Source organism: Crocuta crocuta, unplaced genomic scaffold (genome assembly GCF_008692635.1).
Source record: "Crocuta crocuta isolate KB4526 unplaced genomic scaffold, BGI_CrCroc_1.0 scaffold42, whole genome shotgun sequence".
Classification (NCBI taxonomy): Eukaryota; Metazoa; Chordata; class Mammalia; order Carnivora; family Hyaenidae; genus Crocuta; species Crocuta crocuta.
The window spans coordinates 1,263,525-1,275,666 of NW_027528744.1; the positions used below are offsets into that span (position 1 = coordinate 1,263,525).

The following is a 12,142-nucleotide window of genomic DNA, read 5'->3' on the forward strand; positions in this document are numbered from 1 at the left end:
TGAATGAATATTGGCTAGAACAGAATCACATATATTACTTATTTATTTTAAAATATATTATTGATTTCAGAGGCACCTGGGTGGCTCAGTTGGTTAAGCATCCAACTTTGGCTCAGGTCATAAGCTCGTGGTTTGTGGGTTTGAGCCCTCTAATGGGCTCTGGGCTGACAGCTTGGAGCCTGGAGCCTGCTTTGGATTCTGTGTCTCCCTTTCTATCTAGCCCTGCCTCACTTGTGCTGTGTCTCTCTCTCTCAAAAATAAAGAAACATTAAAAAAATTATATAAAAAATAAAACATATTACTGATTTCAGGAAATTTCAGATAACTGCAGTATCAATGTAAAGATTCTCTTCTGTTTTCAAATACATTATTTGGTCTTTCAACTGGTAGGCATTGTTGATGCTTGCCACAGGCTTTCTGTCCTAGATTTATAGTGGATGACCATGTATGTTTAGTATTATTACAAGGGGTAGTACTGTATCTAATAGCAATCCATAGTTCAGTATCTTTTAATGCATGTTTATTAATCATTACTTCATTTTACTTTATGAATTACATTTGTGATTTGACCTTACCCTACCTAACCATGAAGTGTGTGTGTGTATGTGTGTGTGTGTGCGTGTGCAACATTGTATATCAATAACTTGATACAGTTACTGATGTTGCTTTAGCTCTCTTTACTCGGGTTGTTTCACTTGAATCATTTCCAATGTCAGGTTGTCAAAGTAAATTTTCTTTTAAAGTCCTGCTTTAGTAGTCTTCTTTTTTGTTGTTATTGTTATCTTTTAATTTTTCTTCTTTTGGAGTATAAACAAGTCCCAAATCAAAGACTGGTAGGACCAGTACTGACTTCAAAAGACAGATATAACTGTGGGGAGAGGATCTTTACAGGTACATGATGTTCCATGATTATAACCAGCCTTACCATCTTTACTAAGTGGCTTATAAAAGGCCACAAAATAAAAATGGAATAACATGGCATTATATTTGGAGAAAAGATTTGATTATACAATTTTATTTTCCTCAAAAAGGCACTCAATATTTTTGTTCTAAGATTGGGCTTTCCCTTCCCATGCCTCGTAAGTAATTACTAAGTATAAGTCATTGTGTTTTCAAAAAGCTCATTTCTTGAAAACATTATTTTAAGATGACTTGTCTCAGTATTATTATTTTCTCATTAAGCCTACCTCAAACATTTTCAGTTGGACTAGACTTTGGACATTTCTTTAACATTATAGTAGAAGTAAAACTTATTTAGTGTATAAACTTGAATTTGTCTTAACTAGAACAATTTCTATGGTGGTTGTAGTGATGTGAAACTACTTTTTGAACAATTAATAATTATAATTATATAATTGTTATTAAAATTAATGAAATCAATTAAAATTAATAATAATTTGTTCTGCTCTACTCTAAGTGCTTTTTATATCTCGTTATATTTTTACAACAGTTTTGTGGGATAGGAATAATTATCTCTGGGCTATAGACAAGAAAACTTAGAGTTCAGCAATTTGCATAGGGTCAGTGACTGACCTAGGATTTCAGTCCTGAACTATGTGATCTGAGAACTTCTGCCCAGAGCTCCTATTTATAAGTGCTGTGTTAAGCTGCTGTAATTCTTATGTCATGCAATCCTGATTAAAATGGTTATGATGGCCAGTAATATCAGAGTGACAAATTCTAACATAGGTTAGTAGTTTTACATTTAGAAAAACACTGATTTGTCATATTACCATTTTAGTAATATGCCAAACTTTGGGTTGGTTTATTTTTTATTTATAATTTAATAAGATTATATTAGTTAGAGGTCAAATGTTCTTTGGCCATTAGCCATTAGCTTACATTAGTTTTAACTAAGGAAAAATTAAATAATGAAGATACTAAAAGGAAGCTTATGGCTTCTGATTCTAACTGTATTCTGTTAAGTGATTTTATTTGTTTCAGGCTATATAGAAAGAACTTAAGAAAATATACTGAATTAAAATTTGCTATGCTGAAATAGCATATTCACTAAACGATTTAAATAAAATGAAGTGAGTGTCAAGGGGGTTGGATGGAATGAAATTTTCTTTGCTCAAGCTATAAATAGTAAGACTTAAAAAAAAACTTTATTTATTTAGAGGGAGTGTGGGGAAGGGATAGAACTAGAGGGAGAGACAGAATCTGAGGCAGGTTCCCTGGTGACAGTGAAGAGCCCAAAGTGAGGGTCCAGTCCATGAACCATGAGATCATGACCTGAGCTGAAACCAAGAGTTGGACACTTACCTGACTGATCCACCAGGCACCCCAAACAGTAAGACTTAATTTTGTAGGAAAACATTAAGTAGTCTGGTCATTCAACTTGTATATCCTTTATAATAGTCAAAAACCTGTAAGTAAATATGTGTGCTCTTGAGAAACAGTGATCGAAAGTGGCAATAAAAGTCACATAATGAAATAAGAATACTAAAACAAAAAAATCAAGGGATTTTACTGTAGCTCATTATTCACTACATTTCTGGCAGTCTTCATGATTACAAATCACTTGATTGACTAACTAGACATTTTCAAAGTGAATTATGAATCAGGTTCATTTTTTTCTGCTTGATAGTTGGCACATGCTGTAACTCTCACACCTTGTGATATATCAAATTCTTGTAACAGTAATAAGAGATACAATCACTTATTTTAGGAAAACTATATGGCCTTTTAAAAAAATGTTGCTAACATTTTAACAGTACAATGTAATCCTTGCTTTTGTATTCCAAAGTAGAATTCACAGTGATGACATTATTTTTCAGATTAAAAAAATCTGAAGGCTGATTTTCCATCAGGCATAAAACTCCTATTGATATCAGTTCTATAGACTTCTTGGGCAGTTGCTGAGCCTTGGTTGCAAAAACAGTTGCATATCTTTCCTTAGCATTTAAAACTGCATGATAAAGGAATTGTATGTTGTTAACATTTTCCTTTGAAGGAAATGCAGTTTCCCCTAAATACCTAATTTGTAACGAGGCCATGATGTTGCATACTTTAAAATGTGGAGCATTTTAATGGTTATTAATAAAGAAGGTCTCTTTTTGAGTTGGGAAAAGGGTGCATAGTGCCTTGAATCTTGAATCTTTCCATTCGTAAAACTTAATCAAGGGGGTAAATTATGCTTTCAAATGCATTCTCTTCTCTTTTGACTTAATAAGAATTCTTCATGCATTACTTCACTGGCAGTTGAGTGGCAGAAAATTCCTATAGTACAACTGAATTTGCTTTAATCCCATCCACTCAAGCAACTGAAAATAAAATGGGTGTTCCTTAATGTGATATATTTAGAATTTGAGAATCTTGCACAAAATTCAGTCATTGCCTTAGTGAGGTCTGTTCATTGAAAATTGTCAGGCATGGGAATATAGGCCCCAATTATTTAACAGTGTTGTTATGAGATCTTCTTACTAATAAAAAAAAAATTACATATGGTAAAGTAGTTCTGTGTTTCTTATGAAGACAACATCATCAAAGTTAGTGGAAGCTTTGCATATATAACAATCACCTAATTGTACTGCCATATTTCCCCCTTATATAAAAAACAGAGTAATTAGTGTTTCAGCATTCCATTGCCTTTAACTTACTTTCTTTGCTCTCTTTTATGAATAAGATTTCTTTATAACTAAAAATCATTTTATTGCTATTACATTATTAAAAATTTGTTTTATTTCTGTTCCATTGTCTTTAAAAATATTTTACAAATTTTTTTCTGAATAATATCCATCTATTAATTTATTTGAAAATGTAGAATAGCAATGTATTACTACACATACTTTTAGAAACACAATGATAAACTTTGTTTTAATGTTTTGTTTTCTTTAAAATTGTCTAAGGTTTTTGAATTTATGCTTTAGCCACCTTGAAATTTAATTTTTAATACCCTAACTATTAATTATGTGCCTAGTCATTAAAATATCTATTAAACATCTTTAATGAGATAACAGTTTTATTTCTGATTAGGCAATGAATTATATATGTAATCAATTATTACATCCACTTAAAAATTATGACCAAAAGATTAATCCTCCATAGATGTTTTTAAAAAGTTTTTTTAATGTTTTTATTTATCTTAGAGAGAGAGAGAGATAGTGTGAGAAGAGGAGTGTCATAGAAAGAGGGAGACACAGAATCCGAAGACAGACTCTAGGCTCTGAGCTAACCGTCTAAGCTAGCCCGATGTGGGGCTCGAACCCGCGAACCGTGAGATCATGACCTGAGCTGAAGTCGGATGCTCAACCGACCGACTGAGCCACCCAGGCGCCCCCATAGATGTTTTTAACAATATAAAGCATCTGGGTAGAATTGGAATTAAGGAATTAGAAATGGAGAGACCAAAGATCAATTTATTAATTATAGAAAAAACTTTAAATGTCTTATAACTTTAGTAGATTTTGTAAAATGACCATAAGCTCAGCTGGGGTAAAAAAAATACTGCCATTTTTCTAGCCTGGTTTGATGGTTTTTACTTCTTTGACATAGCTGTACATTTGGGATCTAGCAGCATTATTGTACTTCTTCATGTAGATAGCAATATATAAAATGGGCTTTTGTTGCTGTGACCTGGCCATAGGACTTGAGAATAGAAGAAGAGTGGGGTGGAAAGGAGGAGACAAAAAATATATTTTCAGGCGACAGAAATGGACTGAATTACTTTGATCATTTGTTTATGTTGATTAAATAAAAGAGATTGCTAGGTCGTTTTCATTTTGTGATGTGTAACCTGATTGCTTCAATTAATAGTTACCTTTGAACAATTTGGCATTAGGACAGTCATTGGGAGAGAGAATGGGAGTATCTGGAGATTATAGGGAAACTTCAGGAAAATATTCAAGAAGGAATATCTGGTATTTGTCTTTCTTGGTAAGTGTATAAAGGGATCAGGATGTCCAGTATAAATAAAATCTGCCAAAGGCTTATGTTCCATGGTTTATATCTAAATCCTTGATATTTATTCTCCTTTCCTTATCCCCGAAAATGTAGAAGATGACAAAATATGCACTTTTGTAACGTGGTTCAACTGTCTCATATTATGTAATTAAATATGTTGCATTTCTCAATATCAACATTATGTTAGTGTACCTATTCTAGTTTGTGTGTTAAAAGTGGCATTTTCTATTTTGATGATATAAACTGAGTTTTAAAAAGTATTGGAAGTACCTGTCAGGCTGAGTTGGTGGAGCATATGTGACTCTTGATCTTGAGGTTGTGAGTTCGAGCCCCACATTGGGTGGGGGTTACTTACTTAAAAATAAAATCCTTAAAGATAGATAGATAGGTAGGTAGATAGATAGATAGATAGTACTGGTTATTTTTGGTTAATCCTTTATTGGCCTAGATTTGATAAACTCTATCTTCCTTAAGCATATGCTAAAGGGTGGAACTACACATTAATAGGTATGGAGTACACAAGATATCTTACTTTTTTATTATATGAATACTGATGTAGTATAAGTACATTCGGTATGATTTCAGTTGTCTGTGTTGTTAAGATGTGTTGGATAATCTTTACAAGAATTGTTTCAGAATCTCCTTTTAGTTGGATTTAATGATATTTGGTTTTGATTCTGAGAAATCTCTGTTATTATGCAAGAAGATTCAAGAGATATGAATGTTAAAGGTGACAGATGCTGGTTGGGATCTGTAATCTAGTATTGATACTAGAGAAAAAGCATTTTGTTTTAATTAAAACTAAAGGTTGAAAGCAGTATATAGTATCATTTGGTGTGTTCTGCTTTTGCTGTCTATGTAGTATTTTATAGCCTCAAAACAAACAAACAAACAAACAAACCATCATTCATGTTTATTGGTGTATCACTGAGGGTTCCCCAGAGAAATAGAACCAATAAGTACGTATAACATATACACCTATATGTTTATGATTTATTTTAAGAAAGTGGCTCACAGACTTGTACACACTGCAGGTCTAAAATCTGCACGGCAGGGTCACAGGCTGGAAACTTAGGAGATAATGCTGTAGTCTGGAGGCAAAATACCTTCTTGTCCAGGACCATCAATTTTTCTCCTTAAAACCTTCAACTTATCAGATGAGGCCCACCCACATTATTGAGGATAATGCCTGTTCTTTAAAGTCAACTGATTGTAGATAGTAGCAACATCCACAGAATACTTTCACAGCAACACATAGATTAGTGTTTTGTTAAATAATTGGGCACTACATAAAGTATAACCAAGTTGACATATAAAATTAATCATCACACTTGGCCTTTTAAAAAAATATTTATGTCACAAGTCACAAAAATGCCTAGGGTCAAGCTATCAAACTGTCACCACACAACATATAGGCAACTGCCTTGAAGTGAAAACTATCAATTCTAGAGATAATAGCCGATAGCCATTTGCTCATTAAGAATTATTAATTGAGTGTTCTCTATGTGCTAGTATTGTAAAAGAACAGCAGACCAAACCACGAATGGACTCTACTGTCATGTACACTGATATTGTCAATGCTTAGGAAAGACACAAAAGTGGCTGTTAACTCAAACCCATTTATTTTTTTTATTATTTAAAAATTTGTTTAAAATGTTTTATTCATTTCTGAGAGAGAGAGAGAGAGATAGTGTGAGCAGGGGAGGGTCAGAGAGGGAGGGAGACACAGAATCTGAAGCAGGCTCCAGGCTCTGAGCTGGCTGTCTGCGCAGAGCCTGACGTGGGGCTCAAACTCATGAACCGTGAGATCATGACCTGAGCCAAAGTCGGATGCTGAGCCAAAGTCGGAGGCTACTAACTAGCCTCATACAGTTCCACAGTACTGACTGTTTTTAAGCATCATGTCTTGGTGGGCTGCTGGGGTTCAGTGAAGGATCTCAAGATGGGTAGGCAAAAACTTGCTTTAAAAGCCATTTACTGGGTAGTTTTTGGGGAGATCATAACCTGACATGAAGGGCATTGTTAAATTCCTGAAATCCTGGAATGAGACCCCCACCTCCAGGTTGGCTCCTCTCCCTGAGAATCTACCTGCTATCAACTGGGCTTACTATAACGCCAGTGTGGTGAAGGCTGGGTAGGTAGACGATTTTAAGAAGTTTAATGCCCTGAAGATTCCTGTTCCAGAGGATAAATATATTATTCAGGTGGATGCTGAAGAAGAAGATGTGGAAAGCTGTGCTGAGTTTTTGTCTCTCTCAAAGGCCAGGATTGAGGAATATGAAAAAGAGCTGGAGAAGGTGAAGAACACAATTCCATTTGATCAGATGACCATTGAGGACTTGAATGAGGTCTTCCCAGGAAACAGATTAGATAAAAAGAAGTATCCCTATTGGCCTCACAAGCCAGTTGAACATTTGTAAACTTGTGTTGGGAAGAAAACTCTGGCCCTTGTATTATAAATGCTGGACATTAAAAATAATTATATGGTAACAAAAAAATAAAGCACCCTGTCTTAGAATCTAGAAGTAGAAACTCTAGCCTGTATCAGTTTATATTGCCCTTATGTTTATTGATTGTGTGTCATAGCAATAATAAAAATTCTTTTAAAATTACTTTATGAAACTTCATACTTTGTGAAACTTCTCTCTAATTCCTTCAATCATAGGTCTGTTTTACAGATGAAGAAACCTATGTTCAGAGAGGTTAAGTAATTTGCCCATGGTTGTACAGACAGTGAGTGATGGAACAGGATTCAGACTTAATTCAGATTCTATTTGAATCTGAACCCTGAAGTTTTTTCCTATCCTACTCAGTTTGTCTTTGTAGGAAACTTAGCAAGGATACTGGATCTTTTGGGGCCTATATATTTATGTATTCCCAAAAATGGAAGGATCCATGTTAGTTTTCATTGTAATTGAGGGCTAATAAAAGTTTCTGTCTTCCATAGAGTATGTAATTTTGCCAACTAATTAAAATATGTCATTTCCCTTTTTGTCTTGGCTGCCCATAAGCTCATGGTTAATGTAATACTTTCAGGAATTTCCTCGTCTCTCGTACCTCATGTAATTATGCCCTATGTTTGTTCATTTAATTACTGAGTTGTTCCTTTAGTTTTAATTAACCTGTTAAATAAAAATATCCTTACATTATAAATCACCACAGTCTTTTAAATATTCTAGATAGACAAAAAGGCAAAAGTGAATGTAAACCCTTTATTATTTTGTAATCTGATTGCTTTGTTTTGTTCATTGATGTGTCCAAGTACCTAAACATAGATAACACAGAATAGATGCTGGTAAATGAGTGGATTGAATTAATATATTTCCTCTTAGACATGTAGCAGAATCTAAGGGGAATTTAAATTTATTTACATTTAATGTATTAACTGACATGGTAGACTTTGCTGTCTTACTTTACACTTTCTATTTGACATGTCCCTTCTGTTTTTCTCTCCATTCTTGCTTTCTTTGGATTGATAATGATAAATTAATTTTATTTGTCTCCTTCACTGAGCCAGAATGGTAATCAGAGACTTGGTCAAATATTCTTTGGTAAAAAATTGTGGGTGTGTTCATGAGGGTGTTTCTGGATGAGATTAACATTTGACTTGGTAGACTGAGTAAAGCAGATTTTCCTTCCAGTATGGGTGAGCCTCATCTAACTTGTTAAAGATCTGTATAGAACTGAAACATTTAGCTTTTCCTGGGTCTCAAGCCAGCTGGCTTTCAGACAAGAAGTATACTATTGGTTCACCTGGTTCTCAGGCCTTTGGATTTGAATTGGAACTACATCATCAGCTCTTTTGGGCCTCCAGCTTGTTGACTGCAGCGCTTGGAACTTGTCAGCATCTATAATTTCATGAACCAATATATATCCATCCTGTTGGTTTTAGTTGTGTTTCTCTGGATATCCCCAAAGAATACAACTGATAATTTAAAATTTTTCTATTTTCCTTGTCATTTAGAAGTTATACACTCTGTTCATTTATTGGTTACTCTAGAAATAACCATAAACATAATTATCATAGTCTAAAGTTAGTACCTTTCACCTCCTTTTGGATAATATAAAAATTTACAACTCTTTAACCCCATTTCTTCCCCCTGACGCATTGTTATTGTGCTTTGTATATTTTTTAACCCCTGAGACTTTATTGTTACTATTTTTTATATTGTATATTTACATACATATACATATTTATTGCTTTATTTGCTGTTAATTCTTCCATGTTAGATCTTCTATATGGAATATGTTTCTGCTACTAGTAGTTTATTCTTGGGCATTTCTTCATTATTATTTATTTAAAAAAATTTTAATATTAATTTTTGAGGGGGCGGGGCAGAGACAAAGGGAGACACAGAATCCAAAGCAGACTCCAGGCTCTGAGCTGTCAGCACAGAGCCTGATGCAGGGCTTGAATCCATGGACTGTGAGATCATGACTTGAGCTGAAGTCGGACGCTTAACTGACTCAGCCACCCAGGCACCCCTCATTATTGTTTATTGAATGTCTATTTTTAAGAGAGAGAGAGGCAGAGAGCAAGCAGGGGAGGGGCAGAGATAAAGGGAGACAAAGATTTGGAAACAGGCTCCAGGCTCTGAGCTGTCAGTACAGAGCCTGACGCAGAGATCAATCTCACAGAGTGTGAGATCATGACCTGAGCTGAAGTTGGCTGCTTAACTGACTGAGCCACCCAGGTACCCCTATTTTATTAGTTCTTTAGCCATATTTTGCTAGGTGTAAAATTCAGGATTAGCAGTCATTTTTGTCATCATGTTAAGATCTCATTCCACTGTTTTCTGTTTTTTGCTGTTGTTTTTGTGCTGTCAATTATTGATCTGGCCTTCACATATGTGTGTGTGTGTGTGTGTGTGTGTGTGTGTGTGTGTGTGTGGCTTTGAAGATATGTTTTGTGTATCATGTAATTCACCTATTACAAATATACAGTGATTTTTATTTTATTTATTTATTTATTTATTTTTAATGTTTTATTTATTTCTAGGAGAGAGAGAGAGACAGCGTGAGCAGGGGAGGGTCAGAGAGAGAGGGAGTCACAAACCGAAACAGGCTCCAGGCTCTGAGCTGGCAGTCAGCACAGAGCCCGACGCAGGGCTCGAACCCGCGAACCGTGAGATCATGACCTAAGCGAAAGTCGTACGCTTAACCGACGAAGCCACCCAGGCGTCCCCCCCCCCTTTTTTTTTTACAGTGATTTTTAAAAATTCAGTTTTGTTCAGCCATCATCATTGATTAGTTTTAGACCATTTCTGTCATCCTAATAAGAAACCTTATGTCCATTACCTGTTAATCCCCATTCCTTCTACTTGACCCCAAAGAACACTCATCTATTTTCTGTCTCTATAGATTTGCCTTTTCTGGAAATTTCATATAAACCAAGTCATACAATATGTGATCTCTTGTGTTGGCATTCGTTCACTTAGCATAATATTTTTTTGAGGTTCATGTATGTTGAAGCATGTATTAGTAATTTGTTCTTTCTATTGATGAATAATATTCCACTATATAGATATATCACATTTTGTCTATTCATCAATTGATGGACATTTAACATTTTTCAGATTTTGACTGTGAATATGAATAATGTGTAAGTCTTTGTGTGCATATGTTTTCATTTCATTTGGGTAAATAAGAGTAGAATTGCCCAGTCATTTGGCAACTTTATTTCTAACTTTTTATGAGAGACTGTCAAACTGTTGTCTAAAGTGTTTGCATTCCCACCTGCAAAATGTAAGGATTCCTGTTTCTCTATATTCTAGCCAACATTTGTTATCATCTATTTTTTTTAAGTAATCTCTACACCCAACTGAACGCATGACCCCAAGATCAAGAGTCTCTACTGGGTGAGTGAACCAGGTGCCCCTATTATCATCTATTAAAAAAATTATTATAACCATCCTAGTGGGTGTGAACTTGCTTCTTATTATAGTTTTAATTTGCACTTACCAGACTAATGGTATTGAATATCTTTTCATATGCTTATTACCCATTCATATATATTATTTGGTAAAATGTTTTTTTGAAAAATTTACTCATTTTTGAGATTGGATGGTTTGCTTTCTTATATACAAAGAATTCTTTGACTATTTTGTATATAAGTTCTTTATAAGATATAAATTTTGCAATATTTTCTCCCACTCTATTGCTTGTCTTTTAGTTTTCTTAAATTTTCTTTTGAAGTACAAAAGACTTGAATTTTGGTGAAATCTATTTTATCAAAATTTTTTTGTTATATCTAAGAAATTTTTCCCTAACCCAGGGTTTTGACGATAATCACCTGTGTTTTCTTTAAAAAGTTTAAACTAACAATTAAATTTCTGATTTATTTTCTGTTAACTTTTATATGAATATCCAGTTTTCCTAGTACCATCCATTAAAAAGACTATCCTTTCCCTCTGTTACTTTCCTTTATACCTTTGTTGAAAATCAGCTGACCATTAATATAAATGTTTATTTCTGTACTCAGTTTATTTTTGTATTCTAGTGATCTACATGTCTATTTTTTTAAGTTTATTTATTTATTTTGAGAGAGAAAGTGTGTATACATGCACAAGTCAGAGAGGGGCAGAGAGAGAAAGAGAGAGAGAGAGAGAGAGAGAGAGAGAGAGAGAATCCCAAGCAGGCTTCACAATGTTAGTGCAGAACCCAATGCGGGACTTGAACTCACAAACCATGAGATCATGACATGAACTAAAATTGAGTTGGACATTTAACCAACTGAGCCACTCAGGCGCCTCTGCATGTTTATCCTTTGTGGGTATCACATCATGGTGGTAACAACTGAAGTAACTTTATATTAAGTTTTGAAATTGGGAAGTATAAGTTGTCTAGCTTTTCTTGTCTTTCTTTTTTAAAATTTAATTTTATTTTAGAGAGGGAGTATGAGTGGGGAAGAGGAAGAGAGAAAGACAATCTCAAGCAGGCTCCACATTCAGGGTGGAGCTGAGTGTGGGGCTTGATCCCATGACCCTGGGATCATGGCCTGAGCCAATATCAAGAGTTGGACGCTCCACCAACTGAACCACCCAGGTACCCAAGCTTTGTTTTTCTTTGTCAAAGTTGTTTTGGTATTCTGTATAAATTCTATATAAATTTTGCAATTGTATGTAATTTGCAATTCTATATAAATTTTAGGATTACCATTACCAATTTCTTGCATAAAGCTGCCACAGTTCTGGTAGGGATTGTGTTGAATATACGAATCAATCTGGGGAGAATTGTC

The 12,142-nt window shown here is 34.4% G+C and overlaps 1 long non-coding RNA gene and 1 pseudogene across 6 annotated transcripts in view; both read left to right on the forward strand.

The window, feature by feature from the left end:
• Window positions 1-12,142, forward strand: part of LOC144224378 (uncharacterized) — a 134,157-nt gene that overhangs the window by 17,316 nt on the left and 104,699 nt on the right. For 4 of the 6 annotated variants that reach the window (XR_013333032.1, XR_013333035.1, XR_013333031.1 and 1 more), the window contains exons 5-6: window positions 10,711-10,763; window positions 11,793-11,949. The exons of 1 other annotated variant lie outside the window; for it this stretch is intronic. This is a non-coding gene — a long non-coding RNA (uncharacterized LOC144224378). The remainder of the gene's footprint in view (window positions 1-10,710; window positions 10,764-11,792; window positions 11,950-12,142) is intronic. One more of the 6 variants, XR_013333036.1, reaches the window with a different exon arrangement.
• LOC144224377 (ATP synthase peripheral stalk subunit d, mitochondrial pseudogene) lies at window positions 6,848-7,458 on the forward strand (annotated as a pseudogene).